Genomic DNA, 19545 nt, shown 5'->3' with positions numbered 1-19545 from the left:
GCCCAAAAGTGCTTCGGCGTATTGTATTCATCAAGCATCGTTCTTGCCATTTCGATGGGCGTTCGGTTCTTCCTCTCAACAACTCCATTTTGTTGAGGTGTGTACGTAGCCGAGAACTCGTGTGAAATCCCTTCTTCGTCAAGAAAGGTGTCCACATTTGCGTTCTTGAACTCCGTTCCGTTGTCACTCCGAACCTTCTTGATCTTCACGTCAAACTGATTTTGGGCCTTCGTAGCGAAGTTTCTGAAGATCTTCTGGACCTGCGAATTGTCATTAAGAAAGAACACCCACGTAAATCTTGAAGAATCATCAACTATAACTAGACCAAAAGAATTTCCACCGAGACTCTTGTAGGCGTTGGGACCAAAAAGATCCATATGAAGTAGCTCGAGTGGCCTTCTTGTGGTCATGATGTTCTTCACGGGATGCCTTCCTCCAACCTGTTTACCTGCTTGACAAGCACTGCAAAGTCTATCCTTATCAAATATGACATTGTTAACTCCAAGGATATGATTTCCTTTAATAAGCTTGTCAAGGTTTCTCATGCCAACGGGACCTAGTCGTCTATGCCACAACCAACCTTTTGAGGATTTAGCAACAAAGCAAGTTTTAGGTTGTGCCTTTTTAGAGAAATCGACAATGTAAAGATCACCTCTACGCATACCCGTAAAGACCATTTTATGATTGTCTCGACGAAATACTTGGCAATCTACCTCAGTAAATAGGACATTCAAACCGAAATCAGCAAGTCTAGATACTGGAAGTAAGTTGTAGCCAAGAGATTCAACGAGCATGACATTTTGAATGGAACTATCATGTGAGATGGCCACCTTACCAAGGCCAACCACTTTACCCTTTGAATTATCACCAAAGGTGACATATTTTCGAGGGCCGTTGTTTTCAGCAAGCTCACGAAACATCTCTTCATCTCCGGTCATATGATCAGTACATCCACTATCAATAACCCATTCCTTTCCTCCTGATTCATATCCCCGAAGATTTGCCATAAGACCAAAATGTCTCATTGCATCATCAAGATCGAAGTCACTATCATCATCATCATCATCATCATCATCATAGTATCCATGTTCATCATGATCTTGTGACTCATCATTTCCTAGAGAGGGTAATTCATTAGATAAATGATCAAAGTGGTTACTTTTATGAATTCTTATAGCTTTGAATATGATATCATTAATGATTCCAACATCTCCTTTAGCATGCTTAAGATTGGTAAGTTCAAATAGGCAATTACCAAAACTAGGATCACTAGAGTTCATCTTACTCAAGGCAATAGATTTATGGAGAATTTCATCCAAATTTTTCAAGGAATGATCGGGAAATCGTTCCTCAAGAAATTTCCATATAGTATAGGCACAATTAAGAGTAGGCAAACTAGCAATCAAATTTTTGGGCAATCCTCTAATGATGAGCTCAATAGTTCTAAGATTGCGAATCATGTCAATATCTTCATCTAGGGTAGGATGCAAAGGATCAATATGAGGTGCACAAGGACTAGCAATATACTTGTTCAAATGATATTGATTGAAGATTACAAGCATCTCATTTTTCCACTCATGAAAATACTCTTCATCAAGAATAGGCACTCTATGTCTAAGACTCCCTAAGGTAGACACATCCATCTTCCTCCAATGGTGATTAAACCAAGGCAATGGAGACCAAAGCTCTGATACCACTTGTAGGATCTAGAACTAGATGTGTCTAGAGGGGGGGGTGATTAGACACTTAGTGCTAAAGTTGCAATTTTTAAGCTTTTTCGGTTTAAGTGGAGTTTAGGCACAATTTCAACACACACAAACATATCAAGCAAGCATGCAAAGAGTATATGAGCAGCGGAATGTAAAGCATGCAACTTGCAAGAATGTAAAGGGAAGGGTTTGGAGAGATCAAACGCAATTGGAGACACGGATGTTTTTCCCGTGGTTCGGATAGGTGGTGCTATCCTACATCCACGTTGATGGAGACCTCAACCCACGAAGGGTAACGGTTGCGCGAGTCCACACAGGCCTCCACCCAAGGGTAAGGTTGCGCGAGTCCACACAGGGCTCCACCCACGAAGGGTCCATGAAGAAGCAACCACCCACAAAGGGTCCACGAAGAAGCAACCTTGTCTATCCCACCATGGCCATCGCCCACACAGGACTTGCCTCACTAGCGGTAGATCTTCACGAAGTAGGCGATCTCCTTGCCCTTACAAACTCCTTGGTTCAACTCCACAATCTTGTCGGAGGCTCCCAAGTGACACCTAGCCAATCTAGGAGACACCACTCTTCAAGAAGTAACAAATGGTGTGTAGGTAATGAACTCCTTGCTCTTGTGCTTCAAATGATAGTCTCCCCAACACTCAACTCTCTCTCATAGGATTTGGATTTGGTGGAAAGAAGATTTGAGTGGAAAGCAACTTGGGAAGGCTAGAGATCAAGATTCATATGGTAGGAATGGAATATCTTGGTCTCAACACATGAGTAGGTGGTTCTCTCTCAGAACATATGAGTTGGAATGGTGTATGTGCGTTCTGATGGCTCTCTCTTCAGAATGAAGAGGAGGTGGAGGGGTATATATAGCCTCCACACAAAATCCAACCGTTACACACAGTTTTCCAATCTCGGTGGGACCGAATCAACAAACTCGGTCGGACCGAAAATGGTAAACCTAGTGACCGTTAGAGATTTCGGTGGGACCGACTGGATCAACTCGGTGGGACCGATGTGCTAGGGTTAGGGTAAATCCAAAACTCGGTTTGACCGATTACTCAAACTCGGTGGGACCTATTTGGGTAATAAGTGAAACTGAGATTTGGCCAAGCAAACTCGGTGGAACCGATTGCATATCTCGGTGGGACCGAGAATATTGCAATGGGTAACAGAGAGTTTGCAAGCCCATCTCGATGAGACCGAGATCCCATCAGTGAGACCGAAATGATTAGGGTTTGGCAGTGGCTTATGACAAGTGAAACTCGGTGGCGCCGAATAGGAAGAATCGGTAGGACCGAGTTTGGCTTAGGGTTTAGGTCATATGTGGAAGTGGGAAAGTAGCTGAGGATTTTGGAGCATATCATTAAGCACATGAAGCAAGAGGCTCATTAAGCAACACCTCATCCCTCCTTGATAGTATTGGCTTTTCCTATGGACTCAATGTGATCTTGGATCACTAAAATGTAAAATGAAGAGTCTTGAGCTTGAAGCTTTAGCCAATCCTTTGTCCTTAGCATCTTGAAGGAGTTCCCACAACTTTTAGTCCATGCCACTCCATTGTTGAACTTATCTGAAACATGCTAGATCGAAATGTTAGTCTAACAAGAGATATGTTGTCATCAATTATCAAAACCACCCAGGGAGCACTTGTGCTTTCAAAGACCTCTCTTATTTAACTCTGCCAAACCAAGTTCACTCATATGTCCAAGACGCATATGCCAAAGGTTAGCAGCATCACAATCAGAATTCTTTGAAATAGCTGGAGTAGCATTACCTGAAACGGTAGAACCTCAAAGGTAATAAAGACCATTGGTCGAACTTAAGTCACCTTTCATCACAATAAGGGAACCTTTGGTGACTTTCAAAACACTATCTCCACCTGAATACTTGTATCCCTTTGCATCAAGGGCACTCATAGAAGTAAGATTTCTCTTCATCTTCGGAATATACCGAACATCTGTCAAAGTTCTGATTATGCCATCAAACATCTTGATTCGAATAGAACCTATGCTTTCAATCTTGCATGGTGAATTATCAAAACCCAAAACGGAACCAGTAGAAGTTGTGGAATCAAAAGTATTAAACCAATCTCTATGTGGATACATATGAAAAGTGCATGCAGTGTCAAGTACCCACTCATCATTGGTCTCAGCACATCTAGCAATAACGACAAGAGCATCATCGGAACTATCATCACGAGCAACGTTAGGAGAATTTTCACATTGTTTGTTACCTTTCCTCTTTTCTTTATTTTGCAACTTGAAACACTCTGAGATGTCATGCCCGTCTCTCTTGCAATACCTGCAATATTTCTTGTCTCTGGATTGCGACCGGCCCCTGTAGCCATTTTTACTTTTGCCTCTGTTTCCATTATTGGAGTTCTTCTCCTTTGTCCTGCCACGAACAGATAATCCCTCGGCTTGGGATGAACTCGAACCATCATGAGGCACCATTAATTTCATCTTCTCCTTAGAGTTCAAAGCTTCATAAACTTCATGAAATGTGAGAGTATAACGACTGTATAATATGGTGTCTCTAAAATTGGTATAAGAACTTGGCAGTGAACAAAGTAACATTAAAGCAATATCTTCCTCTTCATACTTAACCTCCATTACAGCTAGATCGGATATAATCTCCTTAAATTCTGAAATATGATTCAAAACATTACCTCCCTCGGGTAACCTGTGCAGGAATAATTTTTGCTTCAGATGCATCTTGCTGGTGAGATCTTTAGTCATGCAAATCCCTTCCAGCTTTAACCATAGAGCGGCGGCAGTTTTCTCGCTCAAAACTTCCTGCAAAATATTATTATGCAAATGGAGTTGAATTTGTGACAAAGCCTTACAATCAATTCTTTTCTCCTCAGCAGTCCAGTCCTCAATTCGGTTCTTCCCAAACTTATCCAGTGCTACATCATAGTCGTCCTGTGCCAACAACGTCCGCATCTTGACTTGCCATACGGTAAACCTTGTGTCACGATCCAGCAGCGGAAAATCGTACTTCATGGATGCCATGTGTTGATAAACTGTGCACAAAGTAGTACAAGTCGTAGAAAAATTCTTGATAGAATTAATTAATGCGGAGCAACGGAGTTGAAAAAATAGCACCTGAAAACTCTCGGTGGCTGTAGCAATTGATGATCTAGTACTCAATTAGTACTAGCTTCGTCACGTACTAGTGCGTGAGGAGTACTAGTTGAAACAGTACTTGAACGGATCAATGCTCACGCGCCGAGTAGCAGCAGCAAAACAAATTGCCTCGGGACTTGATCCAACTGCAGAGCACGCGTGGACGCGTATGCACGCGAGGGCAGCTAGCGGCCTCGACGGGAATTAATCCACAACAGACCTACTCCAGAGTTCCTGTCGGTCTCGGTTTTTACGACGGCTGCAGCACAAATCGATCTGCCTTCGAATTGACAGATCCCTGGTCGGACAGATCGCACCACGGCGGCGCGCACAGATAAAACCCTAACTCTCGTCTCAAACTCTCCTATCTGAAACCTCAACTCTGATACCACTTATTAGATAATAATGAGAATAAACGAGACAGAGAGAGTACATGGATTTTTTACGTGGAAACCTTTGCGGGAGAAAACCACGGACGCACGAAAGCGCAATCACTATGAGGAGGAGTATTACAAGCACGAGACGATAGGCCGTCTGAGGTGCGACTACATGGGGTATATATGAGGGGAAACACATAGGAGTCCTTGTAGGACAAGTAAACGAGTTGTACTCGTACACGTCGGTACCAACGCAAAAGGCCCACACCGTATGTACTACGTCTAGTCCAATACGGTACTAGAATTTGGATCACAATTTAACAATGTGCAACATCCTAAGCCAATGAGGTTGTAGTCATTCTTTCTTACGCCGCATTTAGTGGTCGCGTTTGAGAGATCGAATTTGCCAAGCCCGGTTGTATATGCTCTCCTCTTGAAACATGCTTTCGCCCCGCCTTATAAATAAAATAACGAACCAGAGTACACGGCCGAACGATACAGTGGTGGGGAGGCACCCGGGCGCGTCAGCAAATAGTGACCGGTCATGCCTCAAAAAATGCATTCAACATCCGAATACCTCAAATTAGAAATCTCAAATCCATATATTATTACATGCAACGTGAAACCTAATCTAAGCGGAGCTCGTCCGGTTGCGCTCCCCGCTCGCCCGGCTCCGTCCTGGCCATGTCCGGCGGCCGGCTGCGCTACTCAGAGTGTTGGTCTGGTCGCCAGCAAGGTAGGGTAGGAAATGGGACACGAGCCGGCTCATGGGACTCGAGGCACCGCCGTCTCTCATGCCCTACTCTTCCTCGTCGGAGCCCGGAACCCAAACGGTGCCGATGGACATCAGATCAATGACGGATCCGTTCGGGGACGAGCCATCGACGTCCACCACGATGTGGTTGCGGCGCCCGGACCGCTGCGCCATATGGGGCGCCGGAGAATGCGACTCCGCCTCGCCGACGTCCACTGCTACGAGGGCCGCCGCCGCCTCCCGCGCCCGGTGCCTTGCACGGCAGGCACGCTATGCCATGGCCTCATGGGAAGATGGTGCGTCTCGAATGTCGGCGCGCCACCGGAGGGGTTGCGCATCCGCCAGCGCCTTCGGACACCAGACGGACCGCACGGCCTCCGGCGAGGCAGCCACGGCCGGCCTAGTGCCGGATCCATGCGTCATTTGGTTGGACACAATGGATTCCCGACGGATGGAGTCCGAGCGCAGCCGTGCACAGGCCTCCTCCTGGGCGTGGTGGAGCGCAAGTCGGACGATCATCTCCTCCTTGGGGCCGCGTGGGATGAGCAGCGGCGTGGGCGCGTGCAGCCGTAGCACCTCCCGGATGACCAGGTGCAGGTACGGGAGCTCGCCGAGGGCGTGCTCCTCCACGCTGCCGCGGGCCTCCAGGGCTCGCCGCACCTTGGCCGTGGCCTTGTGCATCGCCTCTGGGTTCCTCATCAGCTCTGCCATCGCCCACTCTATTACTGTCGTCTCGCTGCCGGCGATGAATATGTCCTGCGTGCATCCGCGCGAACCCAATTACAATTTGTTAGATTGGGAAGCGTTCCTACTCCTCGATGAGGAGATGCGTTTGATTTATATTGATATGGGCAAACAGCCATGCCTTGGCTTGTTGGGTTTCGTAGTAATTTCAAAAAAATTCCTACGCACACGCAAGATCATGGTGATGCATAGCAACGAGAGGGGAGAGTGTGATCTACGTACCCTTGTAGATCGACAACGGAAGCGTTAGCACAACGTGGTTGATGTAGTCTTACGTCTTCACGGCTCGACCGATCAAGCACCGAAACTACGGCACCTCCGAGTTCTAGCACACGTTCAGCTCGATGACGATCCCCGGACTCCGATCCAGCAAAGTGTCGGGGAAGAGTTCCGTCAGCACGACGGCGTGGTGACGATCTTGATGTACTACCGTCGCAGGGCTTCGCCTAAGCACCGCTACAATATTATCGAGGACTATGGTGGAAGGGGGCACCACACACGGCTAAGAATATGATCACGTGGATCAACTTGTGTGTCTAGGGGTGCCCCCTGCCTCCGTATATAAAGGATCAAAGGGGGGGGGGTGCGGCCGGCCAGGGAGGGCGCGCCAGGAGGAGTCCTACTCCCTTCGGGAGTAGGATTCCCCCCTTTCCTAGTTGGAATAGGATTCGGGAGGGGGGAAAGAGGAGAGAGAGAAGGAAGGGGGGCGCCGGCCCCCTCTCCTTGTCCTATTCGGACTAGGAGGGGAGGGGCGCGCGGCCCAGCCCTGGCCACCTCTTCTCTCTTCCACTAAAGCCCACTAAGGCCCATATACCTCCCGGGGGGTTCCGGTAACCTCCCGGGGGGTTCCGGTAACCTCCCGGTACTCCGGTAAAATCCCGATTTCACCCGGAACACTTCCGATATCCAAATTGAAGGAAATATGCCCTAGAGGCAATAATAAAGTTATTATTTATTTTCTTATATCATGATAAAAGTTTATTATTCATGCTAGAATTGTATTAACCGGAAACATAATACATGTGTGAATACATAGACAAACAGAGTGTCACTAGTATGCCTCTACTAGACTAGCTTGTTAATCAAAGATGGTTATGTTTCCTAACCATGGACAAAGAGTTGTCATTTGATTAACAGGATCACATCATTAGTTGAATGATCTGATTGACATGACCCATTCCATTAGCTTAGCACCCGATCGTTTAGTATGTTGCTATTGCTTTCTTCATGACTTATACATGTTCCTATGACTATGAGATTATGCAACTCCCGTTTGCCAGAGGAACACTTTGTGTGCTACCAAACGTCACAACATAACTGGGTGATTATAAAGGAGCTCTACAGGTGTCTCCAAAGGTACATGTTGGGTTGGCGTATTTCGAGATTAGGATTTGTCACTCCGATTGTCGAAGAGGTATCTCTGGGCCCTCTCGGTAATGCACATCACTTAAAGCCTTGCAAGCATTGTAACTAATGAGTTAGTTGCGGGATGATGTATTACAGAACGAGTAAAGAGACTTGCCGGTGACGAGATTGAACTAGGTATGGGATACCGACGATCGAATCTTGGGCAAGTAACATACCGATGACAAAGGGAACAACGTATGTTGTTATGCGGTCTGACCGATAAAAGATCTTCGTAGAATACGTAGGAGCCAATATGAGCATCCAGGTTCCGCTATTGGTTATTGACCGGAGACGTGTCTCGGTCATGTCTACATTGTTCTCGAACCCGTAGGGTCCGCACGCTTAAGGTTACGATGACAGTTATATTATGAGTTTATGCATTTTGATGTACCAAAGGTTGTTCAGAGTCCCGGATGTGATCACGGACATGACGAGGAGTCTCGAAATGGTCGAGACATAAAGATTGATATATTGGAAGCCTATGTTTGGATATCGGAAGTGTTCCGGGTGAAATCGGGATTTTACCGGAGTACCGGGAGGTTACCGGAACCCCCGGGAGCTATATGGGCCTAAGTGGGCCTTAGTGGAAAAGAGAAGGGGCAGCCCAAGATGGGCCGCGCGCCCCTCCCCTCCCTTGGTCCGAATAGGACAAGGAGAGGGGGCCGGCCCCCCTCTCTCTTTTCCCCCCCTCCGCGAATCCTATTCCAACTAGGATTGGGGGGGGGGAATCCTACTCCCAGAGGGAGTAGGACTCCTCCTGGCGCGCCTCTCCTAGGCCGGCCGCACCCCCCCCCCCTTGAGCCTTTATATACGGAGGCAGGGGCACCCCAGAGAAACACAAGTTGATCCACGTGATCATATTCTTAGCCGTGTGCGGTGCCCCCTTCCACCATAGTCCTCGATAATATTGTAGCGGTGCTTAGGCGAAGCCCTGCAGCAGTAGTACATCAAGATCGTCACCACGCCATCGTGCTGACGGAACTCTTCCCCGACACTTTGCTGGATCGGAGTCCGGGGATCGTCATCGAGCTGAACGTGTGCTAGAACTCGGAGGTGCCGTAGTTTCGGTGCTTGATCGGTCGGGCCGTGGAGACGTACGACTACATTAACCAAACGCTTCCGTTGTCGATCTACAAGGGTACGTAGATCACACTCTCCCCATCTCGTTGCTATGCATCACTTTGATCTTGTGTGAGCGTAGGAAAATTTTGGAAATTACTACGAAACCCAACACAAATATAGGCTTCCAATATATCAATCTTTATGTCTCGACCATTTCGAGACTCCTCGTCATGTCTGTGATCACATCCGGGACTCCGAACAAACTTCGGTACATCAAAACTCATAAACTCATAATATAACTGTCATCGAAACCTTAAGCGTGCGGACCCTACGGGTTCGAGAACAATGTAGACATGACTGAGACACGTCTCCGGTCAATAACCAATAGCGGAACCTGGATGCTCATATTGGCTCCTACATATTCTACGAAGATCTTTTATCGGTCAGACCGCATAACAACATACGTTGTTCCTTTTGTCATCGGTATGTTACTTGCCCGAGATTCGATCGTCGGTATCTCAATACCTAGTTCAATCTCGTTACCGGCAAGTCTCTTTACTCGTTCCGTAATACATCATCTCACAACTAACTCATTAGTTGCAATGCTTGCAAGGCTTATGTGATGTGCATTACCGAGAGGGCCCAGAGATACCTCTTCGACAATCGGAGTGACAAATCCTAATCTCGAAATACGCCAACCCAACATGTACCTTTGGAGACACCTGTAGAGCACCTTTATAATCAGCCATTTACGTTGTGACGTTTGGTAGCACACAAAGTGTTCCTCTGGCAAACGGGAGTTGCATAATCTCATAGTCATAGGAACATGTATATGTCATGAAGAAAGCAATAGCAACATACTAAACGATCGGGTGCTAAGCTAATGGAATGGGTCATGTCAATCAGATCATTCACCTAATGATGTGATCCCGTTAATCAAATAACAACTCTTTGTCTATGGTTAGAAAACATAATCATCTTTGATCAACGAGCTAGTCTAGTAGAGGCATACTAGTGACACTCTGTTTGTCTATGTATTCACACATGTATTATGTTTCCGGTTAATACAATTCTAGCATGAATAATAAACATTTATCATGATATAAGGAAATAAGTAATAACTTTATTATTGCCTCTAGGGCATATTTCCTTCATGGCTTACAAGCAAGAGGGAACCAATCGCATGTGACCAGGTCGTTACAATGAGATCTCCTAGATAGCTACGGGAGAGAGGGAGAAGAAGATATGGTTGGTTGAGATTACAAGTAAAGATAAACATAAATTCTAACACCCTCCCTTAATATCAACTATCCTAGGTTCAGATTCCTCTTGAATTCTTCAAATGGTTTTGATGGCAGTGCCTTGGTAAATCCATCAGCTACTTGATCTTTGGAAGGGATGAACCGTATCTCAAGTTTCTTGTCTGCAACTCTTTCACGTACAAAGTGAAAGTCTATTTCAATATGTTTTGTTCTGGCATGAAATACAGGATTTGCAGATAAGTATGTTGCACCTAAGTTGTCACACCAAAGACATGAGACACGATTTAACTTAACTCCCAGTTCCTCAAGTAGTGACTCTAACCAAATAATCTCTGCAGTGGCATTTGCCAAAGATTTATACTCAGCCTCTGTACTTGACCTTGATACTGTTGCATGCTTTCTTGCACACCGGGAGATGAGGTTGGACCCAAAGAAGACTGCAAAGCTTCCGGTTGATTTTCTGTCATCACTACAACCTGCCCAATCAGCATCAGAAAATGCACTGACAAGTGTAGAATTAGAACGCCTGAAATTAAGGCCCAAGCTCACAGTGTGTTTTACATATCTCACAATCCTCTTGACAGCTGACCAGTGTGCAGTGGTAGGAGCATGCAGATACTGACAGACTTTGTTAACAGCAAATGAGATATCTGGACGTGTAAGTGTCAAGTACTGTAATGCTCCGACAATGCTTCTATACCTTGTACTTTCTATCTCTTGAAGAGGATCCCCTTCATAAGCTGAGAGTCTTTCTGAAGAGGACAATGGAGTGAGTGCAGGTTTACAGTTTTTCATTCCCATGCGAACCAGAAGCAACAAGATCACCTTAAGGTCTGGTGAGAATTCAGGCTTGATTCCTTGCTCCTTCCTTTCGACAAGCTAAATCATGAAAGAAAGCGTCACACACATTGACACATTGAACAAGATGTTGGTGCTAAAGCTTTGCATACACATTGATGCCAGGTTTTATTTTTCATGAGTGCAGAATATTCTTCATCCATGGCTTTCTTCCACCTTGGATCATCAAGTGCCTCATTCAACGTTGTTGGTTCACCTGAGATACACAACATACCATATCGTATAGTGCCATCAGTACGTACTTTTGGGTGGTATACTTTCATTGTCAACATAACAACCAAGAGATCTCGATATATTCCATGCTACACACATTCGGTTCCCAAACAAAATGGTAAAGTTTATACTCTTCCACCACCAACAAGCATCAATCTATGTCTTGTCCGAAACAACGGGTGCTTCCAACTAACAACAGTCCTGGGGGAGTTTTGTTTGCAATTAATTTGATTTGATTTGAGCATGGGACTGGGCATCCCGGTTACCGGCCATGTTCTCGTGAATGATGAGCGGAGTCCACTCATCTTGAGAATAACCCACCTAACATGGAAGATATATACAGCCCTAGTTGATACATGAGCTATTCAAGCATACAAAACAGAATTTCATTTGAAGGTTTGGAGTTTGGCACATACAAATTTACTTGAAACGGCAGATAGATACCGCATATAGGAAGGTATGGTGGATTCATATGGAATAAATTTGGGGTTTATGTCGAGCTTGCCCACCGCACCCGGCAAGACCACCCAGTCAAAGTGAAACAGCAGGCTCACGAGCGTGAGCTCGATGATGGCGAGGCCGAATGCCATCCCCGGGCACATCCTCCGGCCGGAGCCGAATGGCAGGAAGGAGAAGTCGTTGCCCCTGAAGTCCACGGCGCCCTCGCCCTCGAACCGCTCCGGCACGTCGGGCCAGTACCGCCCGTCGCGTGCTATTGCCCATGCGTTGACAAACACCTGCGTTCCCCGCGGCACATCGTAGCCGAGCACCTGGCATGGCTCCCGGCACTCCCGCGGGATGAGCAGCGGCGTGGGCGCGTGCAGCCGCAGCGCCTCCCGGATTACCAGCTGCAGGTACGGGAGCTTGCCGAGGGCGTGCTCCTCTACGCTGCCACGGGCCTCCAGGGCTCGCCGCACCTCGGCCGTGGCCTTGTGCATCGCCTCTGGGTTCCTCATCAGCTCTGCCATCGCCCACTCTATGACTGTCGTCTCGCTGCCAGCGCTGAATATGTCCTACGTGCATGCGCGCGCGAACCCAATTACAATTTACAGTTGCATAGTATTTGACTAGCTACTGCACATTTTATTGTTATTTGACCGTTCTTGTTTGCTGAGACTGAGAGGATGCATGGGAGCTTCTGGTGTATAGCTAGTTAAAGAGTCTCTGGCTACTTACGAAGATGATGTTTTTGACGGTGTCCATGTCGAGCCTGCCCTCCTTGTGCATGCTTAGCAGCATATCCATCAGGTGATGGTCCTTGTTCTCGCCTCCGCCACCTTCAGTCGTCCTCTCGAGTCGCTCCCGGATGATGGTGTCGAGGATGCCGTTCCTGGTAGCGCGGATCTCCTTGGCGCGGCGCAAGCCCCCGCCGAGCCAGCCGGCAAGCCGGGACGAAGGCCACAGGTCCGCCGGGTTGAACCCCGCGGTGAGCTTCTGGGAGCGGTGGAGCGCGCGGATGAACTCCTCCCCTCGGGCTCTCGCGACCGCGTCGCCCCCGCGGGCGACCGGCCGCGCCCCGGCTCCTCCTCCGCCAGCTCCCCCTTATTCCCCCCCTTCCCGCCGCCGTCGCCAGCGTTCGCCGCCGGGCCTTGCCCGGGCGACGCTGGTGGCGACGGCCCCTGGCCTTTCCCCTCTCGGTTGCTCTCCGGCGCGGGGCGGAGGGCGCCGGGGGGTGTTCCCTAGGCGGCGGCGGTCCGGCATGGCGGCGGGGCTTCCTGGCGCGGCGCGGGAGATCGGCTGGACGGCGGCGTCGCCGTTGGCGGCGGGGTAGCGCGGCGGCGCGGCTAGGCGGCGCCCGCTCGGCCCAGATCTGGGTCCTTCGGGCCCCATCTGGGTCTGGGCGGGCCGACGGCGGGGCAGGTCGACGGCGTGGCTCCCAGGAGGCGGGGGAGCGGCGATGGGCGTTGGGGTGCTGGCGGTGCTGGCGCTGCCCTGCTGCAGCGTGGCCGGCGGGGCTTAGCGGGCCTGATTCGGGCCTGGCCGGGCCAGGGTGGCCTGGTATGCCCTGCTGCTGCGTCCGGACGGCGACCGCGACGGTGCCGAAGGCTCGAGCCTCCTGCACGACGGGGGAGGAGGTGGTTCCCTCCCGCGCGGCTACGGCGCTGCTGCTCCCGTCGTCCAACGCCTCCTCTCCTCGTTCTCTTGGCCTCGTGGTGGCGATCTTAGTGAGGCGGCGTGGGTGGCGTTGCGATCGCGGTGGCGCATGCTGGTGGGCGGTGAGCTGGTTGGTTGGCTTTGATCCGGTTGGGCGGGGGGGGGGGGGGGGGTGCTTGGAGTTAGGAGAAATCCTTGCCGGATCTTCCGGCTCCGATGCGGTGACGCCTGCGGGTGCCACCATTCCTCCCTGGAGGGTGTCGGTGGTCTTCATTCCCCTCTACCCTCCGTGTGCCGGGGGAAACCCTAGGATTCGTCCGGGCAGCAGCGTCGTCGGCGTCGTTTCCTTCCTGGAGGTGCTGCTTGGTTCACGGAGGATCGGAGCCTAGGATCGTAGTGGGTAGATTCCGGAGGGCGCAGCGGTTGTAGGTCATTCACGTCTGTCGAGCTGCCGGTGTTGGCATTGTTTCTTTTTCTTTTTTTTTTTGGCTTGTTGTGCTGCTCGCCCCAGCGTATGCTCTGTATTGGTATTGGTGCTTTGGAATACAAAGCGGGGGGAAATCTTTTTTCGGTAACTCCTCGCGCTACTTGAACCTGTAGTCACCCATGACGGCGCGCACCGTGATGTTGGAGACGACCACGGAGAGGCACGCGTGCAGCTCCACGGGGCGCGCGGCCGCCGCGGCGTCGGCGACATCGTGGAGCATGGCGGCGATTTCCTCCTCGCGGATGGCGCGGAAGGACAGGACCCGCCCCGGCGACAAGAGCTCCAGGACGGCGATCTTCCGGAGCTGCCGCCAGTGGTCGCCGCAGGGCGCGAACACGATGTCCCGGCCGCCGTTGGTGAGCACGCTCATGGTGGAGTTGAGGGGCCGCGTCGCGAACAGCATGTCGTGGGTCTTCATCACCTCGCGGGCGGCCTCCGGGGACGACACTACCAGCGTGGGCACCTCCCCGAGCCGGAGGAGCATCACCGGCCCGTGACGCCGCGCTAGGTCGCGCATCGCGCGGTGGGGCAGCTGCCCGACGAGGTGGTGCAGGCTGCCGATCACCGGCAGCCGCCACGGCCCCGGCGCCTCGTTCGACGCCGGCCACCTGCGTGCGCGCCTGGAAAGAAGCGCGATACACAAGGATACCAGAGCTACGCCAAGGTAGACGACCTCCATTTGCATGCTGTACAGTGAAGCCACCGTTGCAGGCACATGCATTGGTTGCTTGCTTTGCAACGGTTCTTAGCCAAGCCCTACACAACTCTTTGTGCTTAGAATGCGCGGCGTGGCCATGCTTTTATACCAAGTGACTCACCCATTGTTGGACCTATGAATGAATGCGCGTGCGCTGTCCCGTACTTATGAATGCGCGCCGTCCCATACTTTAGGAGCTTTGCTACACACACGGACGAGCTTTGCTACACGCACGGACACATGACAACGGGCTTTTACGGGGAAGATTAGCTGGATCCTTTTGATTGGAAGAAAGAATGATGCGGGGCCCACATCCCCAGAAAATAGGGTTGGGGGGGGGGGGGTGGAGATTAGTTAACGAACAAACCCCGTAATATGCCCGTAAGAGTCCGTTGGGTTAGAATTTTCGCACACGGACACAGGACAACGGACTTTTACGGGAAGGCTTTAGCTGGGACCATTTGATTGGAGGAAATCATAATGAGGGGCCCACGCCCCCCTGAAAATCAGGGAGGGAGAGGGGTTGAAGATTGGTTAACGAAGAGACCACGTAATACGCCTGTAAAACTCCGTTGGTTTAGAATTTTCACATACTTTAGTGTAGGACTCACCCCAAAAAAACTACTCCTTCCGTCCCATAACACTATCGCTAGCGCCCTCTGGACGACGCCGTCTTTAGGTCTGCTCAGGCCCTGCCGTTCACTTGCCGACTTCTTCTTGGCGCATTGGGTGGGGTACGTTGGTCTGCGTTGTCCTCGAGTCTTGGTCTTATCGTAGAGGTCTCCGGCATCGGTTGTGACGTGGCCTGGTTGCTATGTGGCTTGCCTCGTTGCCTTCGGTATGAGGTTGGCCTACGTATAGCATGTATCATAGTTAGCCTGGTGGGTGTGTTGGGTGAACGTGGATATTAATCTTTGTGATTGGCATGGAAATGGCCGAAAGGCGTTGTATCTGGCTTCTTTGCAGCTCCTTCTTTAATATATGATAGCTTATGCGCATTCGAGAAAAAACAACACAAGAGCGATTATACTTTGGGTTAATCATAGTGAAAGTAACTTAACAAGTAACATAGCGTATTTCAAGACAAGTTTGCTTACATGGCGTATAGTTAATGAGGAGAGAGAAGTTTGGATAACATAATATGTTACTGTAAACATAACACCGCTCAAAGCAAAATGAGTCTACAATGTAATAAATATAATTATCTATGATACTACTGCTATTTTACTTTTCATAATGAAGGTAGTAACAAAGACTAGTGTCGTATGCATGACACTAGTCTAAGTTACTCCCCATTATGACTGGCCTTAGTGTAGGAGTATTATGGGATGGAGGAAGTTCCATATTAGCGCTGAAATAAGGCCCGCTTGGGTAATTAATCTATCTATCTACATATATATATATATCTATGATTCTAAAAAATATACATATATATGTATATGTATATCTATCTATCTATACCTTTTTGGCACGCCCAAAAAATTCACACGTTAATTAGAAATTAAGAGCCACTAATTTTTGGTGGGACCGAGTTATTACCATCGAGATCTTCCCTAGAGTTCGTTCAAAGCATCATCAAATTATCAATCTCTTTGCACCCTGTAAAAAAACAATCTCTCTTTTGCAAGCAAAAAAAAAATCAATCTCTCCACTACCTCTCTCCTCTTTCTCCACGCTCGTCACAGAAACCAATCTCTCCTCGACCTCTCTCTTACTTGTCTCTCCATGTCACGCGGCCGTCGTCTTCTCGATTTTTATCGTTTCCGGCTGCTTCGAGAAGTATATCCTCTAGCTGCAAAGATCAGGCGCACACGTTCGATCAGGGAGACTGCATGTGAGCGCTGAGGTCAACTAAGCCAGGCAGACTGCAGGGTGAACTGCAACCGTGTAGGATAGCGTTGGAAACGACCGAACGAATCTAGCCGGCCGGTGTCATCGTAGCGCAGCAGCAGCCGATCTGCGAGGCCGAAATCACTGTTCTGACCTTTTGACGTTTCTACTTCACATGAAAACGCCAACTAGCTAGCTTTATTGCTTCATATAAAAACGCCGAGATATCTCGCGCTTTTGTTCCACATAGAAAAGCCAACATGCCTGGCGTTGCTGCCCAGGCCCAAACGCCATTAGCTTTGGCGTTTCTAGCTGGCGAGCTAGCTTGAATAGGAGAGCTAGCTTGAATAGGACAGGTAGAGAGATGGAGTAGAGTACGGTAAAGAAATCGACCACCTCTGTCCGGTCATTTAACAACCCATCCATGCATGCATGCACTAGCTCCTATACGTCTTCAGACTAGAAGACTAGAGAGTACAGAAGAAAGAGAACTTTGTTAAAAAAAGAAGAGACTGAGCGTGCGGGCTAGTGGCATTGCTGGCCAGGAGGCGCCAGCACACCCACCAACTCGTGCATGCAAGCCCACTACCACTAGCTAGCTACAGGAACCATGCATGCATGCATTCATCAATTCTTGCAGGTAGTTGGTACTATTTCTTTATGCCACGTATGAAACGCCAACGCCAATGGCGTTGCCATATAGGGAAGAAACGTCAAAGTGGTTGGCATTTTCATGTGGAAAAAAAACGCTAGATATCTTGGCGTTTTCATATAAAGTAGCAACACTAGCTAGCTCGACGTTTCTATGTGAAGCAGAAACGTCGCGGTCTGTGACGTTTCTAAAAGAGTCAGATTGTGAAATACTTTTATGTCAAGTTCAGTTGGTGACAAAGATCGTCGAGAAGGTCAGAACAGTGATTTCGGCCGATCTGCGACCGGTACACAGACTTTTGCGACTCAGCATGGAAGAACATGTGGTACCTCTGCCAAAATCAACCCAAAGGGCTGCCACGACCTTCTCGAGGAAGGAAGCATGAGCTGCTGCACGTAATGCGAGCGATGATGCGCGCGGCACTGCATGTTGTACACCACCGTGTACTGGCTCCATGGTCGGGTACACTAGCAGCCCTATGCCCAGGTGCTAGACTACGGTTTCCTGGTGGACTTCGATCTTCCCATGTATCTTTATCTTAATTAGCAGATACACATGCTACAGGAGCTACGTCCAATCTATTGCTCTTCCCGGTGCTCCATCATGGATAGGTGCTAAGCATGCCACATAAGTGAAAAAAATGATATGGCGCAACATTTAAGGAGGGGAGAAAGTACATTGGTGACCCCAAAAAGAACCAATGCCAAGCGCGAAACCACTTAAATGAAACAATTTGACCAATGCATGAAAGACTTTAGGTGTTAACTCATTAAATAAAGTGTGCTTAGCAACAACAAGTAAAGCACCTCTGCATTGGGGAGTTGAGTTGCTATGGCATTTAATGTACTTAGCACCTCATCTAAGCATCTTTGCATTGGAATGAAGAGGTCTCACGACGTACAAGGGTGCTAAGATTGATATTGATTTCGGACATAACAGTTTCATTAATTATAGTGACAGTATGAAACATGTATTGCTATATGATCAAGATTTAATGTACACTATTTTGTATACCTGGTATGACTAGGATAGAGAGAATATTATAAGCAATATTATCTTTGTATATATTCAGTTATTAGCCATTCCATTTGCAAGAAAACAGAAGTATGTTGCCCTGATTTTGCAGTGTAAGTCTGGCATGCGAAAGGACGACTCCAATATCAATTACAAACTAAAAGTATTGTACACTGCGTACTATCTTTCATAATTTCAACTCCCTCCGCCCAGGATTAGTATGCACTCAACAGGATGTATCTAGTACTGAAATATATCTAGATACATTTGTTTGATCGGCAACTAATTCTGGACGGAGGACGTACTAGGATAATACATAATGATATGTATCAAGAACCCATGTGTTAGTCAACACACAAACATGGATGGAATTGATAGCTCATGCTTGTTGGGTTGTTTTGTTGTATGTATGACATTGTTCATATACGTATTAATACTTGTTCATCATCCATTAATAATACTATATTAAAGAAAACTACCATTTTATATTGTTCTACATGGTCATAACATTTAGTACTATTTCTAACCCACAATTATAGTAATTTTCAATTACGTTAATCAATGTGCTTTCTATTTTATGCAGCACTTTGACTTATTAGGAAAGTGAACAAATGCAAGAACTATCCTTCCATGTGTAAAATGACCTGGCAGCTTTCTTAGAAAGGTTATTATCCTGTTATGTTGTAGGATAATTGGTGGTTTTTAATTAATAATTAAATAAATAAATTCTGATTGTTATCAAATTGCATCTTAGATTATCTATGTACAACATTAAATCACTACATGAACGCTTTAGTTACTAACTTGGATCACTTTCCAGATGCATCTTGGGTGACAGGAATAAGATATAGATAATACCGCATCCTTTTTGTGAGAGAAAGGCAATTTGGTAGCTCATGCGGTACTCTTTCAATTATTTGATGAATGGATGCAGGGTCATACAGACAAAAACAGTGTAGCATAGACATGGGGTAAATTCAGATGGTTCTTGAGTGGATAAAAGAAATGACAAATACCACTATTACATGTAAAACTTTTCAAGTTTCTATTGTGTATGTTCGTTCTATTCTTTTCTTTTGGTTTCCCTGTGGGCACGTGTTTGTGTGACAAAGTCTGCTACAAAAAGAATGAAGCTCATATAGATGTTTTGATATCCTTTATACAATTATTATTGTGGGCTTTATAAAAAGATATGCTTAATTCGAACGCCATGAAAAGGAACCATATGAGAACTATTAATTAAGTAAATGA

The 19545-nt window shown here is 47.9% G+C and overlaps 1 pseudogene; it reads right to left on the bottom strand.

Moving 5' to 3' along the window:
• Nucleotides 1–10494: 10494 nt before the first annotated feature.
• LOC125507624 lies at nt 10495–14849 on the bottom strand (annotated as a pseudogene).
• Nucleotides 14850–19545: the final 4696 nt, after the last annotated feature.

The sequence above is a fragment of the Triticum urartu genome, chromosome 5 (genome assembly GCF_003073215.2).
Source record: "Triticum urartu cultivar G1812 chromosome 5, Tu2.1, whole genome shotgun sequence".
Taxonomy (NCBI): Eukaryota; Viridiplantae; Streptophyta; class Magnoliopsida; order Poales; family Poaceae; genus Triticum; species Triticum urartu.
Note: the sequence above shows the minus strand (reverse complement) of the source record. Positions and strands in the feature narration are given on the sequence as shown.